The sequence below is a fragment of the Urocampus carinirostris genome, chromosome 3 (assembly GCF_059441175.1).
Source record: "Urocampus carinirostris isolate Australia breed hairy pipefish chromosome 3, RoL_Ucar_1.0, whole genome shotgun sequence".
Lineage (NCBI taxonomy): Eukaryota > Metazoa > Chordata > Actinopteri > Syngnathiformes > Syngnathidae > Urocampus > Urocampus carinirostris.
In genome coordinates, this window is record NC_142351.1 from 37,223,663 (window position 1) to 37,247,300 (window position 23,638).

The 23,638-nt window shown below is 38.7% G+C and overlaps 1 protein-coding gene and 1 pseudogene across 2 annotated transcripts in view; both read left to right on the top strand.

Moving 5' to 3' along the window:
* The window catches only part of ajap1 (adherens junctions associated protein 1), a 46,200-nt gene extending 41,466 nt beyond the window's left edge, over window positions 1-4,734 (top strand). For both annotated transcript variants that reach the window (XM_088331683.1, XM_088331684.1), the window contains exon 6: window positions 781-4,734. The gene's annotated coding sequence lies outside the window, so the exon portion shown is untranslated. The remainder of the gene's footprint in view (window positions 1-780) is intronic.
* Window positions 1-23,638, top strand: part of LOC148369595 (uncharacterized) — a 122,928-nt pseudogene that overhangs the window by 91,938 nt on the left and 7,352 nt on the right.

Genomic DNA, 23,638 nt, shown 5'->3' on the forward strand with positions numbered 1-23,638 from the left:
TTGATTCAAATGATTAAGTATGTACAGTAGGCTCTGCCTACACAAATTATATACAGTAGGTAAATAAGGAAAAAAATGTCAACTACCAGAAGTTGATTTATTTGTAATTTGTCAAATGTATTAACCACAGAGCATTATTAGCACCTAAACTAAATTGAAAATATAGTTTCCTATTACATTAACAAATTCTGAAAGCAGAAGGACTAAAAAATGTTTGCATCCATGCACATTTATTGTCAAGTCAACCAACCAAATTTAAGCAAAATCCCATTCGGGTTTTGTTTTATGCATTAAACCTTTTTGAAAACTAAATTAAACTACCACCAAATTGTTTAACGTTCCACTGTACAAAAATACATATAATCACATGAATGTGCCTCATTCAAATCTTAAAATTTAATGAAAGTTAAATTCTGTTCTTGCCCTGCCTTGTTAAAGGGGTGCTGACACAGACCTATTTTTGAAAACAGAAAGATTTCCTCCAGATATAAGAGTTGAGAATCAAGCACCCATCTTATCCTAGATGTATACTGTATATTTATACACACTGCCGATGCTTTTCACTTGAAAGGTATTCGATTTTTCATTTCCCTGTAAAGCCCGAGACATTTTGTTTAATGTAGTGGAAAGCTATTGAATGATGTATATTTTAGATTGGCTGCAGGCAGGGAGAGAAACCAATTGTCACTCTTATATTTTGAAATCATTTGAGTGATGGTGACTTTTTCTTTCAGAACCGGAGTCACAATTATAATTATTTTGTTTTTTTCATCTCTACAGGATCCATAAGGACAGAGCAGCTTTTTTGGTAAAGTAGATTTATCTGTGTGGACCCTGGTGAAGATATTTATTTTTCTAGCTTCGACAAGCAGAATAGACAGAGTGCACACCCACTCCATATTTCACCGTTAAAACATGGACTATATACCATATTACGACATTCAAACGACATGTGGACTAGAGTGGGAGCATCACTGATATATCTCTTCGTTGACATTTTTGATGCTTGACAAAGGCACCCAAAGGGGTTTCTACGGGTGGAAGATGAACTCAAATTCTGAACAATGTGCCAATAAAGCCACTATGTGCCACAACCTGGATAGAAGGAAGTTTTAATGACAATGGATGGACTAAAAAAAGAGCGCTATATTAACCTTGTATCAACATTGTTTCCTTGTGTGTGTGCGTGTGTGTGTTTTTAAAGAAATGTGAAAATGATACAAATATATTTAGGCTTGTAGTTTTAAGAGGTATTTTGAAAAAGGGTCATTCAGTTAATTATTTAACAACTGTTAAAGACTACAAAAACACAAGGAAGAATACAATGTAATGTCCCAATTTAAAGACAGAACAGATCTATTTTTATATAAAAACCCTGACACACGATACTCCAAACCCCCTTGGATATACTAGTTTTATGTTACACTAACCTGAGATTCTCCTCCCCTATTTAATTAACTGAAAATGCATTCATCCATTAAAATGTTTTATTTTGTTTTTGTTTTTAAATTAAGCTCTAATGTATTTCACAGCAGCCTATCTTTGGATGAATCCCGTATTCAAATGACTGCTTTTGTCTGGACAGGACATTTAACTGCCTCAGGTCTGTCCAGCTTTCTTGAAAAAGTTGCGGCCAATATTGTACATTTTCTTAAGTCAACAATTAATCAACAAGACCCAAGACAAAGTATTTGCATGTGATTGGTCCGATAAAAGGAATGTTTCAAATCTACTAAAGTGACACTCCCAAAATTGATTCCATCAAATGTCAATGGAATCATTGCTTATGTAACTGTCAAATGTTCCTTAGATTTAGAGAAGGGGTCCCCAAACTTTTTAGTGAAGGTGACAATTGTGACAGTTAAAAGGGAGATGATGTGTAAACATTTCATTGGTTTTCTAAAAATCGCAGCGTCACCCATCACACGGCACTTCCATAGATTCAGCAAATGATTTGCTGTAATGAAAACATGTTTCCGTGCTTGATATGTGCAGTCACCATTGTTTGCGGACCTTGATTTGCTCTTTTTCTTACGTGCTCTGAACACTACCATTTTACATTCTAAGCTGCTAAATTAGGAAGGGAAAAACAAAACGAAACTTTTGGGCCGCAGAAGTTCCTTTTCTGCCTTCAAAAGACGGTGCTAATTTTTTTGCGCCTAAAGGACGATGTGGCAGAACACATCCAGTATTGTTTTAGGTGGCCTGGCAAAATGTGAAGGAGTGTACAGTATTCCCTCGATTTACCAATTAATCCGTTCCATGACTACCTTTATTCAGTGAATTTTCACAAAGTACTAACAATATACATACTAAATCGTATACAACTTAACAGTACAATGCGTAAAAACAATCCATTTCCTTGTGCTCATGACTACATGTGCACAGTTTCCCTCATCCGGTATATTTTCATGCTGCAACAACTGTAGTAAACCCGGCCCAAACCCGACCCGAAATTCGGATGGAGTCGTGCCCAAAATATAAATTTATATGTTTAGGTTGGGTTTCTCACAGACTTTTTTTTTCTTTTTTGATTATTTTCATTCATTGTTCTTGGTTTCTTCTTCTCTGTGGAGGATCCGCGAATTGGATTCCATCCACTTTTTGCACAAGGCACCCCGTGTGCTCTGAAAATCACCACCCCTTTTCCTCCTCTCCACTCCTCACAAATAAAATATGAAAATCCGGGTTTGTTTCGGGCTTTGTCCATCAAATCACGTTATTTTCATACTCAGGCTGGTTCGGGCTTTAATATCCGCTGGCCAGTTTGGGACAGGCTGGAATTTTTAAGTCCAATCTTACCCCTAAAGTTTAGATTTGTAGTAGAGAGACTAAGGAGACACACAAACCCCATCATACTCACTCATTAAGCCAAATGTGTATTTGTTTGTCACCTGTTACGTAAACTATTCAGATTGCCCCCATCAGCGCTCAGGGAACAAGTTCTCCAATTGATTTTCGTGCACTGAGGATTGCAAAGTAATGCTTTACTTGCACGACTATTAAGTTTAAACTATAGGTGACACTCAAAATAATGGTGAGAAGAAATCAATAGATTTTCAACCTGCAAAGAGGGCCAGGAGAGGGGTTTTAGATAAGAATTCCATCCCTTCCAAAATCCCTCCGCGGAGCCCCGTCCTTTTATTAGATCTTCTATGTTACAAAAAATAAATGATCCTTACATGATTGGCCGATAGCGACAGTGATATAATTGTCAAAACAATGAACAACATTGGTTCAAAATAAGGAACTGGCATCCAATTAAATCTCTTTTGCATTTGTCCAATATTAAAAACAGAATAAACTAATCAGCAACGTAAGTATTTGAAAGTCCACAATGCACCTAGGTGTGTAACTTTTTAAAAAGTTAAACCGCAAAAAGGCAAGGGAATACTGTAGTTTGGGAACCCGAGACGAGGTATTCACAAACCCAGTTTGCTTTGAATTCAACTGCTGAATACAAACGAATTAACATTTTTGCGTGCAAACAAAGTAAAAAGTGCTAACTCGGGTTTCAGATTATGGCATAGAGCCAAAATTGCCAACCAACATGCCAATTTTCTGTGTAGTGCATGATATGTTAGGGAGAAAAACATGGGATCATGCGATTTCATACTTCTCTTTTTTGAATCCCAAAAACTTGATGAGTTTGTCAACTTGCTTTAGTTCCTCTCCCCCCCCTTAGTGTGAGCAATCCATTGTCTCAAAAAATACATTTCTCTCTCACGGTTTTAAATATTACAATTGCAGAATAATCAATGCAGAACCCACTTGTCTATGTTTTCTGCACCCGAATTCTCTCTTAACTAAACCAACTACACTAAGGGGTATTATCACAATTTAGATCAAGATGGACCAAAAGGTGCGAATGTGAAAGCATGAAATGTTGTTCGACAATTCTACTAATGAGTGTCTTTGTGCAAGTGCTGTGGATTTTGTTCAACGCACAAATACATTTCTGCTAATTTAAATGTTTTTGGGCTGTAGATAGAACTCGACAGATGCTTAAAGGCATCGGTCACTGCCAGTCACTGAGGTCATTCTTGGTTTACGCTCATTTTCTTACAATACATTACTGCAAAAGACGTTCGCCATAAACACGAGTGAGTTACACTGGAGGTACCCAGTTGGCCTGGGAAAGAAACACTGTGGTGCAAAAAGTACTTTTTTTTCTTCATTCGCATACATGTCAACCACCCTCATGAATGCCGTAAACCAGTTCAGCCTCACTTGCCCGCCAGGCTGCCGAGTTGTTTCTTTGACATTACACAATTTATATATTTTTGAATGAAGAGTATTATCTTAATAGACAGAGGATTATGAAAAATGTATATAATATATGTGTAATTGTATTTTCTATATATTTGCTTCTATTTGTGTTCAGGTGTGTAACTTTTTCCTTTCAACAACTCGCCCGTTTTCGGGATGGTTTAAACTAGGTCTGAGATAGTGTCTTTGTTTACATGTGAGATGACTGTATTTCTTTTTCAACACAAATTTAACCTGTGCCATGCTTTTTACCTGCACTTTCAAGCAGTAAGTGTATTATATCTTTAGACAACAAGTATACTTGTAGACCATTCAATTTGATCCGAGACTGGAGCCAAAGCGGTGAGATACTGTACCTTAGCTTCCTCTGTAGGTCAGCCGGAAACCAATGACTTAATGTCATTCATATGTTACTTATGGCATACCGTGTTTGAGTACATGGATAATAAATGGTAAAAATTCAAACTGTTGCTGACAAGCCAACCCATTGCATTTGAACAAATTGATGTTACATTCATTCGTCAAACTTAGAGGTTGTTGCATATTTTGCCAAATAAGATGTGATTTGTCAGTTTTTACAGTATGCAATATGAAGATCCTGGATTCTGAATTAATAATCCGGAACAATATCTGAAGAAGGCAAACGTGTGAAGAGATTGATCTGTATTCGAAACTCTGCAGAGCTGAGGCCACATACCGAGATCGGAGCTTTTCCTACTGCGATACACAAAACTTTGATCAAAGTTTATCAAAGGATAATCTTGGTTTATTTCTACTTGGGACTTATCCTAAACTTTGTGCGTTTCCCTTGAGCTGCAAGTCATCAAGATGCGGTAGTTGGTCTTCTGCGTGTTTAATAATTAACAAAATAACTGACATATTTAAATATTAGATGGCCTGTCAAAAAGGTTCTGCGGAGACATGTCATTGATGAAATTCACCCATAAACTTTTGATCACCTTTCGTAGTTCCAGATTGCGACCCATAACTTTTACTTCATTATACAGCACTTTAAATTTTGCATGATTTGTGTTGACTTTACCATAATTTGTTTTTCCTCCCTTTCTTCCAAATGTGTTAAAAATCCTAGATATTCTCACCACAATGCTAGCATGTCTATCCTATCTGTGAGCATGTGAAAACCTGTTCATTTGTCAAAGGGAGTATGTGCTGTATTTTGGATTGCAGTGCTTAGTAACTCTTTTGTTTTGCTGCCTTGCATGAGATCATCACATCACAAGCAAAAGACGGGCATGCCACATGTTAATAATTTATACGATCTATTCACGTGAAAAATCCGAAATTAAACTGAATTTATACAGTGAAGAAAATAAGTATTTGAACACCCTGCCATTTTGCTATTTCTCCCACTTAGAAATCATGGAGGGGTCTGAAATTTTCATCGTAGGTGCATGTCCACTGTGAGAGAAATAGACTAAAAAGTAAAAAATAGAAAAACACAATGCATGATGTTTTAACGAATTATTTGTGGAATACAACTGCAAATAAATATTTGATCACTTGAGAAAATTAATGTTAATATTTGGTACTGTAGCCTTTGTTCAGTATTACAGAGGTCAAACCTTTCCTGTAGTATTTTACCAGGTTTGCACACACAGCAGGAGGTATCTTCAGGCCCACTCTTCCACACAGATCTTCTCTAGATCAGTCAGGTTTCTGGGCTGTCACTGAGAAACACAGAGTTTGAGCTCCCTCCAAAGATTTTTGATTGGGTTCAGGTCTGGAGACTGGCTGTGCCATGCTAGAACCTTGATATGCTTCTTACAGCTGGCTGTGTGCTTTGGATCGTTGTTGTGTTGGAAGACCCAGCCTTGACCCATCTTCAATGCTCCAACTGAGGGAAGGAGGTTGTTCCACAAAATCTCACAATACATGGCCCACAGTCATCCTCTCTTTAATGCAGTGCACTCGTCCTGTCACATGTGCAGAAAAACACCCCAAGAGCATTATGTTATCACCCCCACACTTCACAGTAGGGATGGTGGTCTTCGGATTGTACTCTTTATTCTTCTTCCTCCAAACGCACTTACTGTAATTATGACCAAAAAGTTCTATTTTGGCTTCATCTGACCACAAAACTTTCTCACAAGACTCCTCTATATCATCCAAATGGTAATATGCAAACTTAAGACCTTGACATGTGATGGTTTAAGCAGGAGAACCCTTCGTTAAATGCATGATTTCAAACGGTGACGTCTTAGTGTATTACCTTCAGTAACCTTGGAAGCGGGGGTCCCAGCTCTTTTCAGGTCATTAACAAACTCCTGTCATGTAGTTCTGGGCTGATTCCTCACTTTTTTTAGAATCATTGAGACCCCACGACGTGATATTTTGCATGGGGCCCCACTCCGATTGAGTTTGACCGTCATGTTTAGCTTCTTCCATTTTCTAATGATTGCTCCAACAGAGGACCTTTTTTTAACCAAGCTGCTTGGCAATTGCTCCCTAGCCTTTTCCAGTTTTGTGGAGGTGTACAATTTGGTCTCTGAACAGGTCTTTTGTCTTCACCATGTTACAAGTTAAAGTTTCACTGGTTGTATGAGGTGGACAGGTGTCTTTGTGCAGCTAACGACCTCAAACAGGTGCATCTGATTTAGGATGATACATGGAGTGCAGGTGGACTTCTTCAAGATCAGAATTCTAGATTATACACAGGTGTTCAAATACTGATTTGCAGCTGCATCACAAAAATAAAACGTTAAAAAAATCTTGCATTGTGATTTCTGGATTTTTCTTTTTAGATTATCTCTTTCCCAGTGGACATGCACCTACGAGGAAAATTTCAGACCCCTCCATGATTTCTAAGTGGGAGAGATAGCAAAATAGCAGGGTGTTCAAATACTTATTTTATTCACTGTACATGGCGTTGTGCAAGCTAATTGAATTGTGCTCCTGCCAGTAAAGTCAAACCTTATGGTAAAATATTGAGTGTCCTGGTGTATACATTAATTGTTATCAATATATGTACTATAGTCAGTGAGTAATATTAAATTGATAGGTAATGTTGGAAATGTATCAAGCCCGAATCTGCACTAATCCTGAAACTAAAATGCATCTAGTGAAAATCTGAACTATAACACAGAAAACGTGTTCAAAACTTAACAACGTTCTCTGGTTCTGAATTACCTTTGCTTTACATTGCAACTGTGAATGTGTTTGTTCTGCTCAATATTTAGTGATGTGAAGGTTACTTGTTAAGGAAACTTGAATTTCTGTAACTTACTCTGCAGTGTGCTGGTGTTCATGAAACATACCATTTAGACCTTTTTTTGGGAAGAAAGGGGAAAAAAAAACATCAATTCTCTTTTACTTCGGTTATGTAAAAATGTTTGTATCAATGGATGTGTGTATAATCGTTCCGTTCATACAAAAAAAGAAAGATCTGATAGGCATGTAGGTGAAAAATCCTAACAAAACACCAAAGACTCTGTGAAGGCAATTGAAGGTTTTCAGACTGATGTTTCTGTTTACACACATTAAAATGCAGTACCATCTACCATTAAAGTACTGTGGAGTCTTAAGCACAATCAATCAATGAAGCAAAAATTAAATAGATAACAACAGCAAAAGGCCATTCTCAGAAAATAAGCTTATTTTAGCTCTACTTTTTTTCTATTTTTAGGATGAAAATGACTACTTAAAGGTTGGGTACCACGTTTGAGGTGTCCTTAAAAAGTTAAAAGTAGAATATCTTATCTATTAAGTATGTGATCAACCTAGTTCAAGAGCCTTTATTAATTTTTCCATTGCGTCAATCTGCTTTCATTTTTTAGCAACGCTGTTCAGGGAGTGTAACACATTAGGAGGCAGGAATGGCCAGATAAGGGTGGGGAGTATTTCATGTTCATCCCTGCATTTTCTTCTTAGTACAGCACGAAAACGGTGAAAGTAAGAAAAGGTTTGTTTCAAATACAGTCTAAACTGTATCCCCAAAAAGATGATTAAAAAAAATAGTTTATTCGAGCATGTCTAGGTAACACACATCATTGCAAACACCACAAAATAATCTTGACAGAGGCTGCAATGATGACTTTAGCCGGAAGATGGCGTCAGCGAGTGGACCACTTCCAAATTATGAGTAGCACCTTTAAATAAGCAGCATTACCTTATCTAGTAGATAGTACATATTTTTAAGTATTTTTATTTTTTATAACCTTGGTTTAAAATATTAATATTAGCAAATTGGAGACACTTTGCTTATTGTGTTAATTCACTGATGCCAAATACACCCTGAACAAACGTATGTATATTTGTTTTGCTCCCGAGTTATTATATTTTTTTATTTTGTCAATCTCTCAGTGAGCACTTCTCCATTGCTAGAAATAACACTATATTTAAATACTGATCATATAATACATTATTGTATAATTTATTGATTATTACAGAACTGCACCTTAAAGCTTTTTTTTTTTGGTAGTCGTGTTTGAGACAACAGCACAGACTTCAGTTTAAAACAACTTTGTGTTGCTGTTTACCCCTTGAAATCACTCACAAGAATACCTTTTAACAAACGATTTATCAAACACCCGTTTCGCTCGCATCTGCAGTTTTTACCCTTTTTTCTTCTCGGACACTCGTTCCCATTATACACTCCATCCCTCTTTCTAAATAAGTCAAAATAAGACACGGTACCACATAGCTACAGTTAGTTTTTTCCTGGGTTTTCGCAGAGTCAAGTTTCCTTGTGCATTATGTGCACTGGGATATCCTAACTTTCACAAATGTGTGCCTACTTGTTTATTTTATTCTTGGACAACTGTGCAAGGTTTTTTGCTATTGGAGGTGATGCCCAGTTAAGAAAATACCTTCAACATCATGTCACAATTATACCAGTAAATAAAATAAAACGCCTCTCTGTTGACCCTAACACATACTTGAACATCCCATGACCCCCACCGCTGCCATAAATCACTTAATCCAAAACTCACCCACCGTGACATTGGTGTTTCACCTGTGACCACAACACTTAAGACGTTTAGACATCAAAAATGAGCATCCTACCCGCCAAGTTTTGTTACGACTGCCAATAGATTGCATTTTCTGAGATTGTTCCAAACAGTTTGAGAGGAAATGTGGGCTCAGACTTTTTGGTGGGGCTGTTTAATGTGGACATTTTGGGGTTTCAAATATATTCAGTTTCAGGAGTCGGGGAGGTATGCATATAAATATAAACAACTGAATTAATGTATTTGGAATAAAATGCCCTATTTTTTGGGAGTGGTTATTTAGTAACTGAATGCATCCAATTTTTGCTCCCTTTTTGTGCAATACATAAGATTTTAGGTGATGTTGGTTGAACAAAGCAATCCAATCGTGTGGGTTGTTTTTGCAAAACAACACGGAGACCTCCGTCAAAATACAACAACTACTGGATCAATTCACGGAAAACTGTTTTTTTTTCTAAAGTGTTAGAGTTTGCGTGACTATTGCTTACTTGTAAAATATCACTTTTTAGCAGGGTCCTTTCATTTGTGCTTACCTGAGGCTCGCAAAGCGATAATCATGCAAACTCTTAGGTTGATTGATTATCTCGGATAAGGAGAAGTACTCGCAAAGAAAGATTTGAGAATCGGAATTAAAAGTAATAAAACATTTGTGAACAAAGCAATGGGGAATTCACAAGGACAAATCCAGTAGATGTGTTCTAAATTGAAAAGGATCATTCAGTCAAAGGGGAAACTTGATTTTTGACATTATTTCTAGAAAAAAAAAGATTGATAGCTATCACGTTTTGTTCTGCACACTATATAGTATGTTCTTAGGTCATCTCTTAGTATCTGGACTAAACTACCATCTCCAAATTCTGGTTTACCCTTCTTTTAGTTGCTTTTCCTCCTCCATCAGCTATCATCACACATTTCATTGGGACTTAAAATTCTGTGACAAATAGAATGTGGAAAGCTGCTGGAGCTGTACCAAAGCCACATCCTGCTTTGACAAATTCGGCTGTACAATTGCAGCAGAATAAAACCAGTCATGCTTCTGGTGGCGCCAATTCTGCTTGAAAGAAAGTACGTGTCTGCGCCATAAATATTTCGCTGCCTTCTATGCCATATCTCAATCAGTCCCTTCAGGGCACCCTCGGAAAAAGTAGTGCAGCCAAAAAGTAGCTTTGATCCCTTTTTAATACAGCCACAATTCCAGGCAGTGCCCTGATTTAATTCACAGTTGCAGGTATGCACTTGGTGTAACCTCAACACATATGAAAGAAATGAGACACCTTAAGGTGCTATATGTTCTTATCATTTTCTCAGAAATCAAACTTGCACAAAAACTGGGTATATTTGTTGAACAAACCAATCCTGGGTTGTTATTCTCGAAAGAACATAATCAAACATGTGTAAATCGGACGAACAACAAACCTGCCGTTCAAAAAGCTGCTGCATCAAACTACACAAGATGATTAACATGAACCGAGAATGATATGACAGGATGCTATCTGCTAGTAAAATCACAAAGCTATCAATCCTTTTTTCGTCAAAAAAGGGGGGAAAACCTGGCCACTTTGTGAGGAAATGTGACGTTGTTACAAAATGTTGGAATAGGTACAATCAGGAATCCATTGACCAATGTTCTTTTCTACAGAATGATGCTAAAATCAGAAAAGGGCCAAAAATAAGCATTGCATATTTTTAAGAGTTAAATTGAATCTTGTATCTGTTTATTTTTATTTGGGTTGAGAGGAAGTGGTCTTTTAAAGTACAATCACAATTCATAGCTGTGACTTGATTTAAAATTGTGTTGTTGCCATACAAATGGAAGTTTTGTACTTTGTATCAAAACATTTTTATATTTGTGTTTACTATATATATATATACATGAGTACCTCTGTCAACTTTTGTACAAGACCTATGACTTTACGACTTGTATTTCAAAACGCGTACGAGCAACACGACTCGCGAATAAGTCCGTCTGTTGTACAAATTTGATTTGTTTGTTTTTGTCCTTAACAAGTGCACCTCTTCCTTTTGTAGGTAAACGTACACAAGAATTTCATAGTGACTTTGATTTGGTTACTCTTATACTTCTAAACTCTGTATTTGCAAGCACTGTAAATGCGATTCTCTTTGGATTGGTCCGCTGTACATTTAGTACTCTGATGTTGCGCTCAATAAAATGTAAAACAAACATGAGCCTGTTCTATAGTATGTTGATGAAGTGTTCAGGGCAAATTGCACAAAATAAAATACTTAAATATTCATTTCATCTTGATTTATTATGTATTTCTGTTACCACTGCTGTGCTTTATTAGTTCTATCAAAGTGTTCCTTGCTCAATATTATACACCGTGTCAAGTCACACTTCTTTGTACATGACAGGTCAACATTAATCAGAAGCTATAAGTGTGTCTTATGTCCAGATATAAACACTACCACGGACCTTGCAGATCTTATCTCAGAGGGAGGAGCATTCCACAGCGCTGGGGCCGAAGCAAGAATGCCCCTTGAGCATGCAGATTTCTTCTTGGCTCTTGGAATCGTTAGTAGACTGGCATTTTATAAGCGGAGGTTCCTAACGGGAACATTGGAGCCCAATCAAATCAGAAAGATAAGAGGGGTGTCCTTACAACTTTGAGATCAATTTAGATCCCTGCTCTCCTAGAATTCTGGACTAAGATTTTGCATCTTAAACAGATTGAAAAAGTTCTTGGTAATATCTCGGACAACCGACGTGAGGTAAGAGTCGCGCCGATTGTTTATCGTTGTACCGCTGCCGGACGTTGTTCAGCTCAGACTGCTCACATGTAAGTATTGGTTGGTGTAAAGGTTGTTTCCGCTTCCGAAGGTAGGTAGCCCTTCTAGAGGGATTTGTCCGTGAGCTTGAGCAGTTTAAAAGCAAAATGTCGTTGCTATGGTAACCACTGCTAGCGCGGTTTGTAGCGAAACAGCCCTAAACAGCCTGCTAACCGATGTAAAAAAAATACAAAATTCTCGACCTAGGATTTTTTTTCGTAAAAATTACCATTGGTGTCATGTTAATATATTTTGGTCTAGTCCAATAAATGTTTTCATTTTACTAAATGACAGATTTTTTTTTTTACCACTGGGACGCACAAAATATTACACACCGTCCTTTTCAACAGACAGGCTGCCAAAATTGCGGTAATTCGAACAAACTTTTTTCTCGCTGCAGGATTTTGCACCAGATACTAACTGTTAGAGTTGCAAAAAAATTAAAACTGTCTTTAGATATCAATAACACTTTTTTGAGGCTGATTTTAGCTATTGTTTTGTTTTACTTTTGTCAGTGTCTTGTTAAATAGAATATAATAGAATATACCTTGATTGTCATTGTTACAAAATGGCTTAACATATTGTGACAACGAAATTGGGCATGACACTCCAGTTTCACACATTCACAGTGAGGTAAAAAACCCAAGAAGATAAAGGAACAGAGAAGATAGGGTTATAAAACAAAGAGGATAAGGATATAGTTATAATTTACACAAAATTTACACAAGAAATGTCAGCATGTAGGATGTTACATACATACATGTTACACATACATGTCATCATGTCCACCTGTACTTATCACTCTGGTCCCTTGTGTCCTCAAGTTCCCTGTGTGTGTCCTGTCCAGGTGTCTCTTGTTGTCTCGTTAGTGCACGTATTTATGTTGTGTTCAAGGAAGGTAGGATGTCCCACACTTGGATTGGCCTTTTTTTACATCAGTTTGGCTGAGAAAAATATAAATATGTTTAAATATTTCTATTTTCAAGCATTATTTTTTATCTGTCATCTTTTTTTTATTAATGGCAGTGGTTCTCAATTATTTTCTGTCACCCCCTCGGAAAAATAACTTTTTTGGTCCTATCTGCTTCAAAAGAATATGTGATTTATCATTTTTTTTGTGTTACGTTGACTCAATCATTTTTTCAAGTAATCACATAATATTTGTGAGGACAAAACCATCATTGCTCCTTCTTGGTAGAAACACGTCACCTCCATCCACGCCAACTTCATTCACGCCAAATCAATGTCTTTTTTCGGCACGTGTTTGGGGTGGAATGTTTTTAAGTACCGGCCTACTATATCATGTATTTGGCTACATGTTGCATGCTGCCAACATTTATTTTCAAACAAGGCAAGTACACTGGTATGTCCTCATCTAACACAGTGGTCGTAGTCATTCTAAGCACTACATATGATTCATCCAACTTCCTCATCTTAGCTTTCAAGACTTTTGTTTTCCTCCTTTCCTCTTTGAAGTAGTTCAAGGCACATATTTCAAAGTCAAGGCTGAAGGAAGCCATTGTTACTCCCGGCGATTCCCTGGGCTTTGTTGACTTTGACATTCAGAGCAATAAGCAGAAATCTATTTGTGTAATCACCAGTGTTGGGCATGTTACTTAAAAAAAGGTAATTAGTCATAGTTACCCAATACTTCTTCCAAAAAATAACTGAGTTAGTAATTCCTTTCATTTACAAAGTGGAATTACACGTGAAAATAATAATTCTTGAACCGATTTAACCCTTCATGTGGCAAGTGAATATAATGTATATGGACACTTCAGTAGACATCAAAACTAGATGAATAACTTCCCTTAACTTTATGTATTTTTTCTTTTAAAGACAAGTTTTTGCATCCAGTTGTTTTTTTTTTTAGTCTAGATTTGCAAAATAAAAATAAAACAGTCTTAAAAAAAAGGTCACGCACCTTTGCGTGTTTTTTAAAGTCGTAACATTTCCTCTCAACACTTTTGGATTCTTTTCAATGAGTTTTGTATAAAGTGTTAAATTTTCAATGCAGTTGTTTATAATTTGTATCATTTTCGTAACATATTTTAATTAATTATTCGGTTTTTTTATTTTAAGAAGCCTTTCCTCAGTTTTTAAATAATTTTCCAATATAATTGAAGGTGTTGACGTTGACGAAAAAATTACCTGCATTAAAATTGGTTGTGAAAAAACAATTTATGATTTATTTTCAATATACATCCATTGCCTTAAAGGGGACAATGACCCGACCAATATGGCTGTCACGTAGACACGCTTGCAAGCGCGCTGCTACAGACGTATCTCGTCTGCTATATATATACTGTATATATCTGTGCCTGACAAAACAAGCATTGCTACCTTTATGTTGTGGGTGTATCTCCTGACCACTTAGGGTCATAAGGGCACCATTTTCTGTGTTATGTCTTGGGCAAGTACAACCATCCTTTATACACTACCAAATTAACGTGCGCCACCCCATGGACAAAACAAGAAAAGCAATGGACGACACACATTCATTTTGGGTCCTACAGGCACTATTCTTGATTGTACAGGTGAGACAAATAAACAGAGTAGAGTAGACTCGATACAGCTGGTTTCGTCAATTCATTCAAAGTATTGCTTCGCTTTTGAGTGTCAGTAACTGTAACGGAAGAAAAGAGTTAGATTCCGCCGTTACAGAAAAAAATAACGCAGTTACGTAACGACGTTATTCCCAACACTTGTCATCACCCCACACCGGAAATCATGATCCGTTTTTTTGATGAAACAGTCGGATTCCCCTGGTCTGTAATAGTTTTGAGCTAGGTGCCAGCTGAGGCACACTGTGCCAGGCCTTTCCTGCAGATCACAAAAAGATCACTGCTGACACCCTCCTTGTGAAGAAAAAAACCCAACACGTTTTATTGTGAGTCAAAGTATTTAAAATATAGAAAAAAAGTAGCAGCTTGTATTCCCGATTTACGGTTTTTGGCTTGCACAATTTTGGCAACTCATACGCTCGCTTAATAAAGTTGTGCCAAGATCACTTCATGGATTACTAAATGATCCTAATCGCCGTTCATATCCTATAATGTTTTGAATTTGAAAATAACAAAGTAATGACCTTTGTTGCCTTGATAAGAGACTTTTTGCCATTTTCGTGACCTGTCTGGCATAGCAAAAACTCAGCACCAAAATAGGCAAAGGTAACACCAGCATCCCAATGGACTTTGAGGTGCTATGTTAACCAACTGTGACAGTCCTTTATTGGTTTTCATCAGGGTTTGCTTTGCTCCTCGGTTTTCGAAATGCTACCCTGATGTCAGTTTACGTTTTAGTCCTTGGCAGGTTTTAGCCACTATCATTAGCTGTGCACGACAGCCTCAGACTCATCTGATCAGCTCTGTGCCCGCTCTTCTTCTCAACCAGCCGTGGCTCATAGAATGATTAACCTGAGTTATTTTAATTCGTCACTTTGCATTTATGTCTTGAGTAGGCATCATTTGCTGCGTTGTGTCTTGCCTGTGCTTAAATTTTGGGCAGATAGTGAAGCAAGACAATCCTAACATCACCCAGTTTTATATCATCAGATATAAATGGAGTAAAGGCTTTTATTACTTCAAGGGTCAGTGACACTTAACCATCTTATATTCACTTTGTGTGGGTGGGGACGAGTTTATATCTGCAATGCAATAAATCTGCAGTTACTGCCTTCATAATCAAGGCCGTAATTGTCTGCACCAGCCCTTCTACTCAACGCTTTACAACAGTGTATGGTTGTCTATTCCTTATATTTTGTCATAAAAGTGTTGCAAAGGAAAGACGTGTATAGATGCTCAAAATGCTACAATCCGTATTTTTATACCTGATTAAGGTTTTAATGTCTTTCTGCCAGCTTTTCTTACCGCCCTGTGCAGTCAGCCATTAATGATGGCTTTAATTAAAGCTTAGAGATTGCAGACACTTTTTGGTTAGTATTCATTTCGTTTGTGGTCTGCATACCCCGTGCAACGAGTTTCAAATTAATCAAAGTAAGCAGCATTCTTGAACGTATTTCTGTGTGAGTGTTCTCACGCAACACTGCGGTTCAGATTATGTAGATTTTAATTGTACCATCTGGATGAAGGTAAAGACAATTTTAAAAAATAAATAAAATGAAAATTTAATCTGTACCCAAGTCTATTTTCTTTCGCACGTTGGTAAGCCACACCCAGTTTTTGGCAGGAAAGGATGGTCTTGATTTGGTCTTTTGGCTGTTACAGGGTTCTTACAGTTTAATGTAATTTAAATTCAAGACTTTTTAAGTCCTTTTAATGCAGGGGTCAGCAGCCTTTTTGGTGCGTAGTGCCACTTTCAAATTTCCTTGTAAATCAGTGTGCCACACCAATATTAATAACTCACACAACATTTTCTTTTAATATGTCTGTCATTTTAGACCAGTCCAAATATACACCATGGCTAGACATTTTAATCGTATAACTCCTTTTTGAACCAAGGTGCACTTTTATTTATAAAAAGGTTCCGTGGCACACCGTCCGTCGTAAAATGTTTGAAAATGAGGTTATGTCAAATAATTCACTGTATAAGCAGCTAATTAGTATATAAAAAGAAGAAAATAATACTTAATATAAAAAAATGATGTGATTTATGTTTTTATTTTTACAGTACAATCTTGTTAAACAAATTAAGTTCTTAAATCTACTGTGCTACCTCAAGAGCAGATGATTAGTACATAAAAAGTATATTAAAATCTACTGCCACCTACTGATATCGATGACTGTTACAGTTCCTCGTCTGAAGAGTGCAAAAATACTGAATAATGGCCTACATTTTTGGAAAGATCAAATTCCAGCGGCACACCGGTATAACTGACCAATTTATTTTCCACTATTCTTGTTCATCAATTAACTAAAATATGAATGTGAACAACATGTGGAAAGGCCTGTAGCCATTCTGACTTCAACTTTTTACCACAAGATTTAACCAGAATCAACCATTCTTCATCAACAATGAACTACAATCAAAAAACAAGTGCTATGGACAGCTAACATGCCATTCATTAATGATATTTTGTTGCAGAAAATATCAAAACATGAATTAACAGCAACATGCGTCTGCTCTGAAAGGCCTAACTGAAATCACATCACCGTTTTGACAGTTCCATTATTGTGGTCATGCCATGTTGCCACGCAAGTAGATCCGTGACTTATTTAAAAAGACAATGGATACATTTCACTAAATCTTTTTGGTTAAAACAAGTATCCGTTCTTATTAAGGTGTTCACATTTTTAAGAAGTCAAAAATTGGATTTGAAACATTTTAATGCCAACTCAGGCCATATTTTTAGAATAGTGAACGCAACCTTTTAAGACTTTGCATGGATCCACAAGAACCCTGTGTTAACAACAATATCAGTCCAGCTCGGAACAATGAATGTAATAAATGACATTCAAGAAAATTCAATTGAAAATCCGTAAAGCAGTGAACCAGCGATAACCGAAGCGCGAAGGAGCGGGGGGTCTAGATATTAGATCTTAGATCCCAAACCAAAACATTATCACCACCCTCCCATTGGTGGCCCGTAAAGAACTTGGAGTACCTTCGTCTATTCTGCAGCTACAAGGAACTCAAAGCACATGGTCACTATCTTCTCATATGCCGTTGTATCAGGAGACGCTTGTGGTTTCAGTATCTTGCTGAAATACACTTGTCCACGGTTTTAAGGACGTAAGGGTATAGGGACATATTTGGAAAAAAATCTCATAATGCACATGATCTCCAATGAATGCGGATAACTCCCTCTTTTATATGTAAGTGACGCCCAAAAAAAAGAGCAGTTTAAAAATTCAAACGAGGTTGGAATGTTAACTCGCGTATCCCAAGACATTGAAGTTCTATTTGTGGATTTATAATAACTGCATTTTATGACAGATCTAAAATGCTGTGGATTTTATTTTCTATAAACCTTCACACAAACTGTGATTAGAATGTGGTTTTTTTTACTGCTGGAGGTAGTCTCTCATGAGTAAGGATTTTGCAAACAAAGAAAATATCCTCAGATAAACACAGCTGAACGTTAAGTTATCTTTAATATTTTCATTCCTTTTCCCCCAGCCTTGCTGTCGAGGTGTTTTGGGAAGTGCATTCTCCTGTTTGATGGATTTACATGGGCAGAATGAGTACTCCCCAAAGATTGGGTCTGTCCTTGTTGAGCAGTTGCTTGGCTTCATTAGAATGAAGCCAAATGGATACGTCCACACTGACTTTGACAAGCCTACAGCACTCCCTTGTTCCTCATACATTAAGTGGAATTATGCAGCCCTGCTCAAGCAGGTGGGCCAGATCAATGGGGTGAACAGCTCATGCCCACAGCTGCCAGAGAGATACTTTAGTGTGGAGTGATCAATCCTGCCTGCAAACCTGCACCTGCCAAAGACACTGACACCCTAGAGAGATTGGACGGAAAAGTTGACTGCTTTAAATATAGTCCTAAATATCAAAACACGTCAAGTGTGAGAAAGTAGTACATGCTTTTTGCAAAAAAATCTACTGTAAAAATTGGACTATAAAGCGAACCTGATAAGCTGCGCTCAGTACAATTTTAAAGGAAAAGACATGTTGTACATACATAAGCCACACCTGACTATAAGCTGCATGTGCCTACATTGAAACATGAGACATTTACAAAGAACAGTACCTTAACCCCCAGTGAGCCGCCGGACTTTTGATTTATGTACTAATCATCTGCTCTTGAGGTAGCACAGTAGATTTAAGAACAGTCACCGAAATATATCATGCTACAGATCATTGGAAACCTTAAATTCTTGGAATTTAAGTTATGATGGGCCTTTGAAAATAGACTCATCAGAGAAACAACACAATCAGTCTGAAACAAGACACCTGAAAACTATAAAGCCAAGGTGACTCACCAGTTTGGCCCCCTGGCCGTCTTCAACTTTGAATTTCTGCAAAAATGGCTTCTTTACATCGAGGACAATCCGTAGAATCCAACCGTGTAAAACATTTACTCGAAAAGACACGATAATGCAGACAGATGAACAGAATTTCGCTAAAACATTTCTGATTCATTAAACATTCCTTCTCGTAATTCGTTCTTTTCATTACAGTGGAACCTCGGTTTTCGAACGCCTCTCAGTTTGAACAAATCGGTTCTCGACCAAAAATTGGGAGAAATTCTTGCTTCGCTTTTCGTTCAAAAAATCGGAGTTCGAACGCCGGTACGCTAGGGTGCGATGCTGAGCGGCGTACGGGTGTAGAATACCCCCACCCCTCGTGAAAAACTGTTATGACGTGCGCGCGCACTTCTTTTCGCTTTCGCTTTGAATATCGGTGAACGAGGTGGAAAAAGAAGGGTAGTGCGCACAACTATTGCATTTAAGAAAGAAATAATAGCAAAATATGAAGAAGGTGTGCGAGTTTCCGATCTTGCTATACATACAGCATGGCTTCTGCTGAGCACTACAAAGGTAAGAAATCCTATTCATAATTATTTTCTTTATCCTTTAACCGCTCACCACTTTTTGTGGAGACCCGGGTGCTAAATAACGTGTAAACGACCTGATTTTTTTAGTTGTACACGTTCATGTTAGCGTAATCTTTCGTACGGAAGATTACGCTAACGTGAACGTACGATTAGCCTGGGTTAGCTTCATGTTTACGTTCATGGTAAACATTCAGGGTGTTGGAACGGATGAAAACGATTTTACATTACTTTTAATGGGAAAAACGATTTTTGGTGATCGAACAAATTGGTTTTCGAACAGGGTTCTGGAATGGATTATGGTCGAGAACCGAGGTTCCAATGTATATTATTTCTGATTGCTTGTTAAATTATAGTAGTTAGCTCTCCCCTTTTGATTGACACCCTTCCATTTATGAGGGTCTGTTCATTCTAGTTTATTATTGCACAAAGCACGACGTTACATTAAACTTGCATCTTCCTTGACACATATATTACATGTGTCTCACTCTACCTTAACTGCTCAGACCCCCTGAAAAAACGCATTAATTATCCGCATCATTGCATAAGTTGCAGGGTTGAACGCTTGGGAAAAAAGGTTGCGGCTTATAGTCCAAATTTACAGTATATATATTTCATCTGAGTATTCCAATTATTTTCCGAGATAGAGGATTTTGAAGGCAGCCTGTCCAGTCTTTGACTTCCTAAGCAATGACGATAAGTGAGGAACATCGGCACGGATGCAAGCCAGTCACCATATTGGTTTACATATTAATTAGCAGAAGAGGTTAGGTGTCAGGGACCAGAACAAGCACTCGGATCCAATAGCGTCAGTTTTATAGTTTATTTGGACAAGGTTCGGTGGAGCAGGCTTGAGACGTCGGGTCTTGGTAGCAGAAAGCCTCTTTGGACGGAATGGCAGCTCCGTGGTGAAACGCGTGACGAGCAACGTAGCAGGTAAGTCGGTGGCCAGGGCGGGAGAGTAGATCGTAAACTTGTAACAGAAAAGGGTCAGGCAACGAGAAGCAGGCTTGGAATAGACAAAGGGATCGTGGGTACCTTGAATGTTGGAGGCTCACTCATGGAAACGAGGAGTACACTCGAACGTCCATCTCTGGACGCTGACAGCTTAAGTAGAAAGCTTCCACCAATCAGGAAGCACGCCAGCTGATTACCTCAGGCGGCTCCAGTTAGGTAATCACGACATTAGGACTGTTTAAATTTTGGCAGTTTTAGTGGAGAATGCCTAGCCGTTGTGTTGCAAGTGGACCCAGTAATGGCACAACAAAGGGTGAGCAGCCAAGAAGTGTGTAACAGGCTAAAATAACACATGACAGAGATAAAAACACAAAGCGGGTTGACCAAAGACACGCAGTGAGCTTCCAGGCTAAACAGGAACCAACTACATTATGTGGCTATGGCAACAAATGCATACCCGACCTGGAATAAACCAATGGACATAGCAATCTAGACAGCTGCTATATGTGCTAACCAAGAGCAAATACAACAGGAAGCCTTCCACAGCCTTGACGCTAACAGGAAGGTAGCCGGAAAATATCATACCAATAAAATGTGGCGTAAAACACAAACGCCTACCTAAAAGAAAGCAAAAGCAAACAAGCAACAGGGTAGGCAAAATTCAAATTCCTCCACGCAGAATGTTGCAGTATGCAAAAGCAGTTCTCTACAATCACAGTTGGTTACGGTGGTGCCTCATATATTGTATTCATGAGATTCGCCATGTTGAAAATTATGTGTTCCATCAATGATGTCACAGTTCAGTTGTAGAGGAAAATAACTAGATTATACAACTTTGAGACTAAAGTCCCTTGGCGCGAGGAAAATTTTGCCACATACTTGCATAATTGTTGTCCTTTTTTTGCCTTTAAAGGTATTCCCAAACGTTTTTTTTTAATTAGTCACAGAACATGTTGTAGTCCTCCCCGCAATTATTCAAATATGTTGCAAAAGATTCCACGCTGACCCGCTGGCTCGTTTCCTTGAGGATTGTGACGTCATTGAAATAACACAACATGTGAAGCCAGCTCAGAAACAAACAGCCATTTTAGATAGGCGATTGTGGCTTCTTTGTGTGTTGCAATTGGTATGATTTTGTTCGGCGAGCTACCCGTTAACATTGGGGCTGCCAAAGGCTTTCCTGTTTTGTTTGCTCCAGAGTGGCGCTCTTTGGCCGGCTAGCCTGGTGTTTGCGCCAGTTTTGCCATATCTCTTGATTCAATCCTTGCCGGCTTTGCATTTATTGCCGTAACCCTTGCCACTTTTCATTGTTGGTTCCCTGTTAGCCTGGCTGTTCACTGCATTTTTCTGTTCGGCTAGCCTGGCGTTAGCACCCGTTTTGCCATGCTTTTTTTTTAAATTCCAGACCGGCTTCGTGTTTATCACCGTAGGCTTTACTGCTTTTTGTTGTTGGTTCCTGGTTAGCCTGGCTGTTCATTGCGTGCTTTCTGGTCGACCAGTCTTGCGTCTTTCCGCCGAGGCTGTGGTTGTCTTTCGTTGATCTGTCCCGATTATCTCCTGTTGGCGTCTCGCGGTACATTTTTTTCAGTCAGCTACGTTGTTGTACCATTATGGCCTCTGCCTGCGACACAAAACAAACTACGAACACTTTGCTTAAAATAGATAGATGGATAGATGGATAGGTAGATACTTTATTCATCCCCGTGGGGAAATTCACATTTCCTGCAGTATCTTTGTGTTGAAAATAAAACAATAATAAGTAAAAGGAATAAAACACATAAATACCCTATGTTACGTGTTGATATAGAGTAGAGAGTTTAAATAGTGCTACATAAAATACACACTGTCATAAAAATAGGGTAATATGCAATGTGGGGGTGTGGTTTAATGTGGGCTTTTACTCCGCCGGGTGGAGTTAAAGAGCCTCATGGCTTGAGGAAGAAATGATCTCCTCAGTCTGTCCGTGGAACAAGACTGTGACAGCAGTCTGTCGCTAAAGTTGCGCTTTTGTTTGGAGATGATGCTGTGTAGTGGATGTAATGAATTGTCCATGATTGACTGCAGCTTTTTCAATGCCCGTCTCTCGGCTACAGTTGTCAGGCTGTCCAGCTCTGTGCCAACAACAGAGCCCGCTTTCCTCACCAGTATATTAAGACGAGAGACGCTGCCTCCCCAACACGCTGCCGCATTGAAAAGGGCGCTTGCCACAACAGTCTCATAGAACATTCGTATGAGCTTTTTTTGCAGATTTTGAAGGACGCCAGGCTTCTGAGGAAGTACAGTCGGCTTTGACCTTTCCTGCATAGAGCTTCTGTGTTGGCAGTCCAGTCCAGTTTATTGTCCAGCTGTACACCCAGGTATTTGTAGGTCTGTACAAATTCTACACATTCTCCCTTGATAGTTACAGGAACCGGGTGAGTTCTAGTTCTCCTGAAGTCCACCACCATATCCCTGGTCTTGGTGGTGTTCAGGTGCAGGTGGTAAGCGTCGCCTCATTGGAAGTCCTGAATCAATTTCCTGCACTCCTCCTCCTGCCCACTTCTGATACTGTACATCCCACGATAGCAGTGTCATCAGCAAACTTCTGCATGTGGCAGGACTCAGAGCTGTACTGAAAGTCTGACGTATACAGGGTGAATAGGAACAGAGAAAGCACCGTCCCCTGCGGCGATCCTCTGCTGCTGACCACAGTGTCCGATGTACAGCCCCCCTGTTTCACATACTGGGTTCTGCCTGTCAGGTAGTCCGTAATCCATGCTACAAGGTGTGAGCCTACTCCCATCTCTGTCAGTTTACCACTAAGTAGCAGAGGCTGTATGGTGTTTAAGGCACTGGAGAAGTCCAAAAATGTAATTCTCACAGCACCCTTGCCTCTGTCCAGGTGAGAGAGGGATCGGTGTAGCATGTAGACTATAGCATTCTCCACTCCCACCTTCTCCTGGTAGGCAAATTGTAGAGGGCCGATGGTGTGGCGGACCTGTGGCCTCAGGTGGTGCAGCAGCAACCGCTCCGTGGTTTTCCTCACATGTGATGTCAGGGCGACCGGCCTGAAGTCGTTGAGTTTGTCAGGTCTTGATTCCTTTGGGACGATGGGACTGGGACAATGCAGGAAATACTTGTTACAACTTCGACTAATTAACATATAAAACAATATGGCGACTGGCTTGCTGGGGTGCTGCTGTTCCTCAGCCAG